The sequence below is a fragment of the Taudactylus pleione genome, unplaced genomic scaffold (genome assembly GCF_031769625.1).
Source record: "Taudactylus pleione unplaced genomic scaffold, aTauple2 ptg000353l, whole genome shotgun sequence".
Taxonomy (NCBI): domain Eukaryota; kingdom Metazoa; phylum Chordata; class Amphibia; order Anura; family Myobatrachidae; genus Taudactylus; species Taudactylus pleione.
The window spans coordinates 2,246,902-2,260,183 of NW_028284754.1; the positions used below are offsets into that span (position 1 = coordinate 2,246,902).

Genomic DNA, 13,282 nt, shown 5'->3' on the forward strand with positions numbered 1-13,282 from the left:
TTCCACTACTAGAAGTAGTTAGTCCATTGAACATTTATTGAGTATGGAGATCCATTTTTTGCAAAACAAAACATTGTATCTCCCAATTGTAACAAGAAACAAAAAACAATTCTGGCGCTGTGAACAGTAGTCCAATATAATAAAGACTGCTGCAGATATCAAACTCCGTGCAAGTTTGAAAAAAGATCTAAAGGAAAAAAAGGGGGAGAATCTGCTCTGTCTATATTATGTACTGGTTTTAATAGATAGAGTGATATCACAAACAGATAATAAGAGCATAAAATAACATGAAATTTAATACATATTAAAAATACACAGCAATAACAATATTATCACCAATCAAAAAACTATTATTAAGAAAATGATTGCCAGTGACCGTAATTGAGCACCTTTGCAATCTATCCAAAGTGAATGGAAATAATAGCTGCTAGAATCTGATACTATGAAAAGCCTCTTATTGTGTCCGGTGACAATGTTTCCACTGGAAATTGATAAAGACTGTCAGTATCACTTGTAACATGTAGGAGATCACCGTTGTAATTATCTCCAGTATACATAGCTGCTGTAAATCAGTATATGAAGATCATGTCATGATTCCTGCAGCAGTTAATAAGTAGATCACATTAGGATTGTGGATCATATATAATATTCCGACCTTAATAGTAGCTCTGCTGGGGGATTAATACTCAATAAATGTCATGTAACTCCAAGATAACCCCAACGTTTTTAGGGGGAACTGAATCATGTTATTTTAAAGGCATGAGTAGCCATTTGACAGTTAGTATATATGTTTATTCATCCCGAGCATCCGTGCTGCATAATTAGAGCGTTGCTCTGAGTACTCACAGACCAGTAGATCAAGTGGTATGGGGGCCCCCCAGATATCCAATACCTTCCGTAGTGCCCAGTGGCCAAGTTGAAAGCTGCCAGTGCCATAGGTAACAATGCCGCGGTGTACATCCGTGTATTAGTCCTTTGAAAAAGTCACATAATCTGTGACGAAACGCATTAGGCGGGACCTATTTATGATTTGACTTACCATTGCCAGCTGACCTCACTCTGACACCTGGTAGTCTCTGTCTGGGAGCCAGTCAGTGTACCAGCAGGATCCGGCTGGATTGAACGCATTGCTGGACTAATACATGGAGGAACACCACGGCATTGTTACCTATCCGACTATTTACCTAAAATAGTCGGATAGTGTTCTACTATGATATAGAAAATCTAGTTCTCTTTTTTTAAGTTTAAATAATTCCCTAAAGCGATCCAAATTGGAATCCACTATTTCTTCAGTTAAAGCTGGGTCTTTATGTAAAATCTGTTCAGCATCTATATCTGAGAAACTAAGTGTTTCGTAATTATCACATTCAAGCAAAAATGATGTGAAGTCTGTTTCAATTTCTGGGTTAGCCATCTTATTATCTGACAAACGAATAAAGTGACACAGTGCAAAAATTCAGTACTAATTGCAGTATGCAAAAAACAGATGGTGCAGCACACACCAATCCCTGTGCAAATCTGGTATATAAAGACTACCATTGTCTAATCGAGGTGAGACCACATGCAGGGTGCCTTGAGAGAAACTACCCACCTGGCCATGAACCAGTGGTTAGGCAGATCCAGATAAATATGTATAGTGCTCCGGCACTCCTTCACTCCGTGTCAAATGGACACAGAGTCCAAACCTTGCTCCAGTGCCTCCCGGAGGACAGCACCCCCAATACACCCTGTACACAAAATCACAGGCGGCACTCAGAGACTGGTAAAACACGTGAAACCCTCAGCCGAGGGACTTTTAATCAGTCGACGTTTCGGGGTCCTTCACCCCTTCCTCAGGACAACAGAATGGCAAACATACAGACAAACAAAGTATTTATACATTATGTCTACTCACCCCTAACGAGGCGCCATGTACACCCGGGCTCCGTCCGGCAGCCGCACTTCCGGTCACAGCAACTCCGCAGGAACCGGAAGTGACGTCACCCCGCAGGGACCCGGCGTCATGGCAACCTATAATAACATAAATAGTGACATCATTATGGTACATAAAAACCTGTAGGTACCAAGGTGCAACCACTTGGTATACATATCTAAGAATAACATATACAAAAGTACATACTATGTGAAAAATAAATATATGTAAGATCTATGCATGAAAATCATGCACAGAAGAGACATGTGTAATAAACTATCAAAATGATGTGCTCAAACACAGCAAATACAAAAATGATATAGTGAAAAACCACATCTAGATAAAAACATAAGCCTATAAATCATATACAAAAAATGTGAAGTGTAAATAATACACAAACAAACCAGAAATACATGTAGAAAAATATTTTGTCATAAAAAATCATTTATAAATACAGGCACTGCCTCTTATTATAATCCATTGATCTAACGTAACACATCATAAATGCATAGTGAGAAAATATTGCCATCTAGTGGACAACTAGCTCCATTACTACAAAATTTGCCAAAACATAAACTTTGCTTAATAAACCCATGCCTATATATGAAATGGCTAACATTAATACATTAAGCTACACAAAAAAAAAATGTGTACAGGGTATATATATATATATATATATATATATATATATATGTATAAATATATATATATATATATATATATAAAATCTATGTACTAATAAAATTTGCTCAGTCTGCAGCCCCTTTACCAGCCTTGCCCCAGCTGTCTGGCCCCACCCCAAGCACTGACTGATGCTTATTCAATTTCTCTACTACCATGCATTCTGCTCAATTCAAACCTCCACCCTTGCTTCTCACTGTCCTGTCCTTCAGCTCCCTTCTCCATCCCACACCCTGCTCTGCCTGGCCCCCAAATCCGCTCCGTCAGTCAGTCCCCACTGCTCCATCCTGCCTCCCACTCCCATGCTTACCCTACCCCTGTATTCTTCTGCTGTGCTAGATCTGTTTCATTTCCCTTGTAGAGGGAGCAAATATAGGGGTGGCTAACACATGCATTGAAGAAAAAGGACAGATCTTAGGAAATAATACATATACTTTAGGAAATCATTCAAAAAATAATTCAAAATGATTTCCTCTATGTAGCCAAAATCTAAATGCCAGTATCTATAAAACCAACCAGAATCACCAGATTCATGCTGTGGCGCAATACCATCAATCAATTTTTATTACAACCAATCCATAATATAATATTGTTACATAAAAAATTATTAAAATAGCTTATTTGAAGTCTCCTGACCCCACTAGGTTTGTCCCTATCTAAAGTCATCAGCTAGTCTGAATCTGTCCTTAACCAGATTCTTGCCAAACGCCAGAATATCCCTATGCGCAACATGGGAGGCCACACTATCAGGGGTATTCAATATGGGTGCGATGACATCGTTTTTGCGTTAATATCGCAATTATGACGTCATTATCGCAGGTTTTAGTTTTACACCATATTCAATTTCAAAGACTTTTCGCAGGTTAGAAAAGTCTTTGATAAAAAACGGGGATAACTTTTCACCACTGAATAGGTGGCAAAAAAAAGTGCAGAATTGGAGTTTAGGGGTGCAGGCTTAAAAAAATAGCCTGCACCCTTCAGAATGATCCCTTGAAACGATCTGTCAAAAAAAAAAAAATCGGGACACCCCAAAAAAAGCACTTTGAATTTGGGGGCCAAAAAACAATGTTGGGGAACAAAGTTAAAAAATAGTGAACTTGACTCTGGGGGGGTCCCCAAGTATGCCCCAGGTGTTTTTTTCATTGCAGCTCCTTGCGCAAGTGGGTTTTTCATGATTTTTTCAAGTCTCTTTTGCAACTTTAAAATATGCTGACCCCCATTTTCAAGTACCCCAAATTTGCTGGGCATAGTTATTTTTCGCAAAAAAAAAAATTCTAAATGCTCTTCTGCACCATTTTCTTCAAAGTCGCATTTATGCACTTGCTGCGGCTATTAGAATCCCCGACTTCCGTCAGGAGTTAAAAATAGGGGTACCCATAGTGATCCCCCATGTCTAGACATCATTAGGGGGGTCCCTAGAATATTTTCCAAAAATTCCCGTTTTTGTTAACCTTTAAAAATAAAATTTTTTAAAATTTAGGAAAAAAAATGACATAAGTCCCCCCCCCCAAAAGCCAAACCAGCCCCAGGCTAGCCAGCCAGTGGTGGTTTCTAAAAATACGGGGAACAAAATGTGTAGGGTTCCACCGTAGAAACCAACACCAGGCTGCAGGGACTAGCGCTGGTTTTAAATATAGGGGACAAAAACGACGTGGGGTACCCCCTATATTTAAGACGAGCACTAAACCCAACTGACCGGGGTGCAATGCCACACCGGTTTGCGCTGACCTATTACCCCTATACCCACCACTCCAGGGGTATGGGGATGAGCCCCAGGCTTCAGCGTAAGCCTGTTGTGCTCGGGAGAGGGGGTACCCTTTTTTGGGTGGTCCCCAACTCCCCCGAGATCACCGGTTTGCGCTGACTGACTTGGGGTGTAATGCTTTGGACCTGGAGCCCCGGTGATTGGGTCTCCGGGCTGTGGCATTACACCCTGGTCGGTTGGGTCTGGTGCTGGTCTTAAATATAGGGGGTTCCCCACGTCGTTTTTGCCCCCTATATTTAAAACCAGCACTAGTCTCTGCAGCCTGGTGTTGGTTTCTAAAATACGGTGGAACCCTACACATTTTGTTCCCCGTATTTTTAGAAACCACCACTGGCTGGCAAGCCTGGGGCTGGTTTGGCTATTGGGGGGGTGACTTATGTCATTTTTTTTCAAAATTTTTCCAGATTTTTTTTACAGGTTAACAAAAACGGGAATTTTTGGGAAATATTCTAGGGACCCCCTAATGATGTCTAGATATGGGGGATCACTATGGGTACCCCCATTTTTAACTACTAAAGGAAGTCGGGGTTTCTAATAGCCGCTGCAGGAAAAAACACCTGCAAAGCTATTTAAAAACCCGACTTTCTTTTGCAGGCAAAAACGGGGTTACCCATAGTGATCCCCCATGTCTGGACATCTTTAGGGGGGTTCCAGGCATATTTCCCGAAAATTCCCGTTTTTTCCCTTAAATGGGGTCAAGGGTCATTTTTAAAAAGACAGGGATAATTTTTCAAATCACTATAGCAAGGGAAAAAAATGCAGAATAGGGGTTTGGGGGTGTAGGCTTATAAAAAAATAGCCTGTAGTTTTGGGAATGTCCCCTTAAAAGGAAATGTTAAAAAAAATGTCCCCCAAAAAACCGGGACACCATTAAAAAAAAATAAAAAAAATTTTTGGGTTAAAAAAAAAATAGGTAAAAAATTACCAAACTAATGAAATTATTTCTGGTGGGGTCCCCAAGTATGGGACAGGTGTTTTATTCATTGCGCAAAGTAGCGGCAGGTGCATTTTTGCAGAATTTTGAAAAATTACCTTTAGGGACTTAAAAATATGCTAGTACCCATTTTCATGTACCACAAATTTGATGGGACCACTTAAAAAAATGAAAAAAAAACCCTAAGTGCTCTACTGCATCACTTTTTCAATGTCGGGAAAAAAAACACCTGCGCGGCTATTTAAAAACACCGACTTTCTTCTGCAGGCAAAAACGGGGGTATCCACAGTGATCCCTGAGGTCTGGACATCTTTAGGGGGCTCCTACAATTATTTCCTGAAAATTCCTTTTTTTTTTCGCCGATCCAAGTATCGCCGGGTCCCGTTCTCGACAATTTCAAATTGAATACGGGGATAAGCGGGAGCGCGCCCGATATTTTAACGCAGGTAAAATCTCTGATATGAAAAGTAAACTTCAACAGCGAAGTTTACGTTTCATATTGAATACCACTCTATATGTTTTGCTTGACAACGTCATCAGGGGTGCAGTCCCCCACCTCAAACATCAGAATACATGGCCACTAAATTAATGGCTTTCAAATAAAGCAGCTGTGGGTGCATGTCTGATAGACCAATTAAATCACAACATGTTTGCACAATAAAATAGATTGCATTTTATGACCAGTAAACATATAAGGTTATCATTAATATTCTGAATCAAGTGTGACATCTCAAAGGAGTCTTGCACTACTTACAAAACAGAAATAAATAATTTAGAAATGCAATAATCCAATACAATGTAGAACGCAGATTGTAAACAAAAATAATCTGGCCATCAACAGATAATTGGCTACTAGACTATGTAGTGTCATAAATTACACAGAATATTCAGTTTAAAAAAAACTGATAAATTACTGGATATTTTTTATATACTTCATTACAATATAAATATAAAATAAAAAAGTTACAAAAAGGTACACAGTGTTATACTGTTAAAACAATAGATTCCTGTGTAAAAGTAGTGCATGTACAACTATTTAAATCTAAAACAGTGTATCTATTATACTTATGTATCATGTGCATATCTTATTCCTATGGAATTATGATGTGCAGAAGAATAACAAGACACAGCAGACTAGCAGAGTGTAGTATTTTCACAAATGTATACTAAAAAAAAAAAAAAATGTAAATACCTTAATTTCAGAGGACCATCTGGATGTCTGTGTGATACATAAGTATAATAGCCACACTGTATGATGTAACTTTTTGACAGGATTCTATTGTTTTACCAGTATCACACTATATGCACCTTCTTATTTTGCTTTTTAGGCTGACTTTTTATGTTCAATGCGTGGATGAATGTGTGACAAGAAACAGCAGTGAAATATGGCCCTGATTCAGAGCTGGACTTGGTCTTGACCATCGCGACCATCGGACTTTCGAGTGAAACCCTGTGGTCAGGTTTCTCAACCGCAAGGCCAGGAGTGATTTTGGCTCTATCAGAGCCAAAATCACTCCCACTGACATCACTAGTGATGTCAGTGGGGCCGGCTTCAGACTGTAGGCATTCCCATAGGAACGCCTCCGTCTGTCAGGCACGCCCCCGGAACGCCCACCAAAGGGGGCGTGCTGTCAATCAACATCGACAGCACGCCCCCTTTGGTGTGAGACCCGGAGCGATGGAAAGTCCTTCGCTCGCCGGGTCTCGCGCATGCGCACGACGGAGCTCCCTCCATCGTGCGCATGTGCAGTGGAGACCATCGACCCACTTGCGAGCGTACTGCCGCTCGCGAGTGGGTCTGAATGACCCCCTATGTTTCATGATTATAGGAAAATTAGAGAGGGAAAATATGTATAATGTATACACTGTAAAAAAAATATTTATATAAAACTTTATTTAACATAAGCATATACTTTTTTTAACTGATATTATATTTATATTACAGCATTGTTGATAAAAAAAGGAGAACACTTGAAAATACTTCAGATTGGGAACTCTCCCTATGCTTTAATAATGTGTGAATACAATATTGATAATATTTGCTGATGACTGATCCCATGCTATAATGACTGTTTACTTTATATCTGCTTCACATCATGAGCATATACTTTTTTCTGGACTTTAGTCTTAATCCGGATTTAGTATAAATGCCCCTTGCTAAATCGAATTCAAGAAACTATGTTATTCTTTGAGGCCCTTGAGTTTGATTTCAATGTGACTGTGAGGTGATGTTTTTTCTTTTTTTCCTTATTTTACATACCTTGTCTAGTGATACAGATCGTTGATCCATTGGTAAAAATGTAATTATTTTAAATTAAACTTAATTTTATTATGTTAACGGCTTCCCATTCCGTAATTCTAATAATTGTTTTGCCAATACATAATATATTATTGAGTCTCCAGATTAATATAATGGGTCCAGGGAAACTGCACACCCTACACCCATTCATGATACTTACCTTTATGATGGCACCATTTTCTTGTAGATCGCGTAGTGCCAGAGTCTACTGGGGACATGCACTGGTGAGAGAGGGTGGCCCGCACGGAGACTACACATGGCCCCCCCATTCTTGAACCACCCCTGTTTTTTTTTTTCATCTCTTAAATTTATCACAATAGATGACCAAAAATTCAACAGTAGCGCAGGCAATTATAAATTGTGTTCAAAGAAATACAAAGAAAACAGCGGGGATAGGGGAAATGGCAACAGACAATGCACTACACAACCCTGTGAAGACCAGCTTCACTCTAATCAGAGAAGATGTCTGTGAAATGTGGAATACCAAGGGTCCCAAATTGTGTGAAATGTTATCATTGAGTTATGCAGTTACATATTCCATGGATGCTAATAACCACACTTTATTAATAAGAGCTTGCATTAATGGGACTTTGATTTGCTTCAGTTTACAGCAATTAGTAGTTTAGCTGCATTCAAAATATGGTCACAAAAATATATTCTGCGGTTTGGAGAGGAATCTAGAGGGTTTACAGGGAAGCATATGTAATGGGTCCTTAGAAGGGGAGATACCAATCACCTTAGTCATCAAAGATATGACTTTGTCCCAATATTTAGATACAGTATAATGGGGCAATCCCACCACATATGCATAAAAGAGCCAATATGGCCACACTGCCCCAAACAAAAGTCTGAGGTCCATTGAAAAATTTGGTGCAACTTAGGAGGGACCAAATACCACCATGATTACATTTTATAGGCATTTACTTTTATGTTGGTATTAATGGATGCTCTAGCTACCCACTGTCATGCTCCCAGGACAGCTCAAATGGTTCTTGAATTTGGAGGGTGAGGGGGTTAGCAGGCAGTGAGTAAAGAATTGATAAAGAGCCTTTGCAACCAGGATCGTAGATGCATCGGAGTTCAAATGGAGTGGGCTGAACCACCCCTGTATTTTACTCTATTTCCACACATATATCAAATTGCAGTTCATGTAAATTTTCTTCACTTTAAACATCCTTCCTTGTTTCTTACATAGTTTCATTGTGTGCAATAAGCAATGCAAGTGACTGCAAACTCCTGCTCACATGCAAAAATTTTCCATTAGAAATCTTAATTTTTGTACTTTTCTTAAAGGGTCGATCAAATTGATATATATTAAACAAGATTATAAACTGAACTTTTTATAAACTCTATTAATTGTAGCATTAAAGAATTAGCTAAACAATATTGTTTATGCAATCTCTATTGTATCCATTGAGAGCATAATTTAAAAAGTAATCCTAATTTTTGCAGATTACATATAATTTTTAAACATTGTACTGTCTAATAAAGCATTTTTTTGTATTGTTATTGCATATTCTTTGTTTTGTCAAACTATTTTTTATATTTTGTTTCTTTATGACATACTTTTTAAATTCATATATTACATATATAGGTTGAGTCTCCAAATATTACAGTACGAAATACAGATTTCTTTTAGCATACCTGAGAGTGGAATCTTTGCTTTTTGATGGTTAAATGTACACAAACTTTGTTTAAGGTACAAATTTATTAAAAATAAAGTATAAAATTAACTTCAGACTTTATGTATAAGGTGTATATGAAACATAAATTAATTTCATGTATGTACACAAACTTTGTTTGAGCCACAAAATTATTGAAAATATTGTATAAAATTACTTGCAGGCTATGTGTATAAGGTGTATATAAAACATACATGCATTGTGTGCTTAGATTTGGGTCCCATACCCAAGACATTTCATTATAGTATGCAAATATTCCAAATTACAGAATATTCTGATATCCAAAATACCCCTGGTCCCAAGCATTTTGGATATATATTCTCGTATTATAAAAATACTTATATATACACAATTAATAACAAATGTTATTATTTTATAAAATTTCCTCTCCCCCTAATATTGTAATTTTGGATTCCATTTTAGTTACCAAGTCCAAAACACAGGATTATGTACATTGGGAGAAGAAAGATATTTATTATACAGGCTTTTCTGATTTACATTTTCTATCTTGCACAAACTGAATATTTTCTCCTTTGCAATTCATGGATAAGTGATAACTGATGGTTATATTTTCTATGCACAATGTCGACTGGGGCATGAAGGGCCCACCGGGGTAATGCAGTTGTAGGGTCACATGTTTAAGAAGTGTGGTCAGCCATCAGAGGAGGTGTGACCACAGAGGCTTGCTGACAATTAGAGAGCACATGGTCTGGGCCCCTTTATAAATATTTATAATAAATACGATAACACAATAATGTACCAGATTGATGAGTGATTCTCTACAGTATAGTGAATACACCACAGTCCTGTAAATACAGTATAATATAAAATATTAAGCACATGATGATTTTCCTGTATGACCAAAACTTAATGAGAACTGCATTAGGTCTAGTAAAGGTGAAGTACATGTCGTTATAAAAAAAAAAAAACTATCTAAGCTCTTATCATTGGGATAATTTAATTGTAGGTTAGTGAATGAATACAGAGCTAAAATGCCATTCCAATCACTGAAAAGACTACAGCTAACAAAACGAAGGTACATGGGGCCTGATTTAGAGCCGCTCGTAAGCGGCCGCTAGTTCGTAGTCAGTCGATGTTGTCCAACCACGCATGCGTCGGTGTAACAGTGCGCATGTGCGTACGTCTGATTGCGGTCATTTTTCAGTCGATCATAGACACAGCGAACAGGAAGTGACATGTCAAATGTGATTGACAGAACTGTCCATTTTGGGGTGTTGACGGGGGTGGAGATGGAAAAACGCAGGCGTGTCGAGGTGTTTTTTAGGCGTTTTTTGGGCGTACATAAATTATCTTATGCGAGCGCCAAATGTGAACGGAACAAGTGATACGTCACTGTCTCATCCAATTTCCATTAAGACTGCATGCTCAGCTGGTGGTCTGGTATAGTCTACCACAACGACGATGGTCTCTTCGTACTTCCCTGGGCTCATCGATGGTGTCACAATTTATCAATTGAGGCCCCAAAACAATCATCTTTTAATTGCAAAACTGCTTGTAAGGTGTTTAGCAAATAGATCTTTTTTAGTAGCTAAAAACCGAACTCAGGTGAACTACTCAGCTGCTAATTTCTGGGTCATACAATCAATTAGCTAAACAAATTATTTTTGGGGGGGCTTTTAAAATATGTGTAAGTGTTTCTTTTTTAGGGAAACAATATTGTACGCATTTTTTTTTTGTTTGAATTTTTGGGGGGACAAGAAACCAATCATCCTTTTGTTTTTGGCTAAGTGTTAATTAAAACTCATAAATTGTTTTTAACCCTTTTTTTTTCAAAAAATTAAATGTTTCTATTTCCGTTGTATTGTTTCTAAGTTTGTTTGAGGGATTACCTTTTATCCCATTTTTGAATAAATCAACAATATAATTTTGCAGATTTTTATCATAATTTTATTAAATGATTGTGTCCATTTTTTATTTTTTTTTTTATTTTTTTTTTCCATAAACATATTTTTTATAAGGTAAAAATTTTTAAAAATGATTTAGGCCACACACACACAAAATAAGTGGCATTTGAACTTAAAAAAAACAAAAAAACAATTCACAAGAAAGGAGAGAGAGGTTGTTGTCATGAAGGAATATGGGGCAAAAACAGAGATGGATTGTCGGGTAATTAGCCAGTGCTGGCATTGCCTTTTAGGCCATTTGGCCGGGGGTTGGAGGGAGCTCCTTTGGCTGGCCTGGCCAGAGGCAGATGTTGTGGCCTCTGGACTAGGCATAGGGCTAGGCACATTTGGAGGGATGGCTGTTGTTGTGCCAGAGGTGGAGGTTCCTGATGTTCCGGCAGGAAGGGAGGCTGGCTCCAACATGTGCTGGCAACTGAGTGGCTCCAGGGCATTTGCTATTCTCACGTTTGCCCCAGTATTTTCCACCAGGGCATTTGCAATTCTCATGTTGGCCGCAGTATTTTCCTCCAGGGCGTCTGCCAGCTGTAGCAGATTGGCGTCCATCCTCAGCAGAATCTCGGTGTGCTTATCCATTTTAACATTGAGATCAGTGAGGAGGGCCACTGCCTGCGAGGGGGAATGCCCTGGACTGTCTGCCACAGGGTCCCCAGCTGGATCTACTGCTTCCTCCCTTGCAGAGCCAGAAGAAATTCTGCGGCCAAAGCTCACCTCTGGAGCAGACTCATCCGCCTGTGTCTCTGTGAGAAAAAAGAGAAAAGAGTAAAATTCAAATCGAGATATTTTACAAAACACATTTCTGAGTTGTTAACATTACAACATTTACCTGGGGCAACATGAGGAGCTGCAAAGTCTGGCATGTTGGTATCCATGTTCGACATGCCAAACACCTCCTCATCCTGCACACACCTCTGGGACAGCTCCTCCAAATCCATGAGCTCAAGTGACACACGGGTGGGACCCCACCTGTTCCCCCTGCATGCCTAGCCCTAACAGCCAGTTTTTGTTTAAGCCGATATTTGAAGTCGCTCCATCTGTTGGTTAAAAAGTTGGCATTATTACTGCAGTATTTGGACCTGTAACCACTTTTTAGTCAAATGTAGTTTTTACGTACCAGCGTTTGACCTCCCTGGTTGAACGTTCAAACTCACCCACCCCATTGACAGCACTGGCTATGTTGTCACACAGTTTCCATCTCTGGGTTGCACCCATATTCCTTGGTGCCTGTGCCAGGTTGTCGTTGCACATTTGCACCAAAACCTCCATCTCCTTCCTTGTGAATTGTGGCTGACTTTTTTTTTTGGCCCTAGTTTGCCTACTAGGCCCAGCAGCCTCTTCCATGGCATCCTCCACACCTTTGTTTTAAATGGTTTAAAAAAAATTAAAGTTAAATGTTTCAAAATGTAATGTTAAACATAAGCATTTTCACATAATTTAAAAAATAATTACATGGCGCCTCTTGGCTAGTACTTTGCTGCTCTGTACTCATTGTCTTTTCTCAATGTAGCAGACCGATTTTGGCCTTCAGTGACGCTTTTATACATGCGTCAGCATTATTCGGCCGCATCATTCCTTGTGCGCTCCTATTGTCCATCCTTAATTTGAGCGGGAAATTAAAGACTATTTATGGCTTGGTGTGACTCAATTCGAGGTGGCATTTTTGGATTGCTGGAGGTTTCTCGGTGTAGTGGTTGGTTCTTTGTTTGTTGGTTCGTGAAGGAGTAGTTGGTATTTTTTGAAAGGAGCATTTTTTTATTACTTTCTTTGTTTACATTAGCATTTTTGCGTTTCATTTTGTTTTTTTTGGGGGGGGGGTTTGAGTAAGTATATCAATAATTCCCATAAATATTTATTACTAAATTGTTTTCAAATATTTTATTTTTTATTTTTATTTTTTTTTAAACAGTTATTTTGGCTGTGACCAAGTGACCTTTTCGAACTTTGGGATATTTGTCAGTTTTTGGTAAGTGTTTTTGGTTTTATTAATTAACAAATTAGATGTGTTGGTCTTAGCATATGTTTCGCTAAGTAATGTGTGCTTGTTCTGTGTAAAATCATGTCTTAACTCTAAATGTAGCGTACTATTT

At 38.6% G+C, this 13,282-nt stretch overlaps 1 long non-coding RNA gene across 1 annotated transcript in view; it reads left to right on the plus strand.

The window, feature by feature from the left end:
* LOC148508610 (uncharacterized) overlaps positions 1-9,001 on the plus strand; it is a 30,838-nt gene extending 21,837 nt beyond the window's left edge. Inside the window, exon 3 of the long non-coding RNA XR_015869574.1 lies at positions 7,238-9,001. This is a non-coding gene — a long non-coding RNA (uncharacterized LOC148508610). The remainder of the gene's footprint in view (positions 1-7,237) is intronic.
* The last annotated feature ends 4,281 nt before the right edge of the window (positions 9,002-13,282 follow it).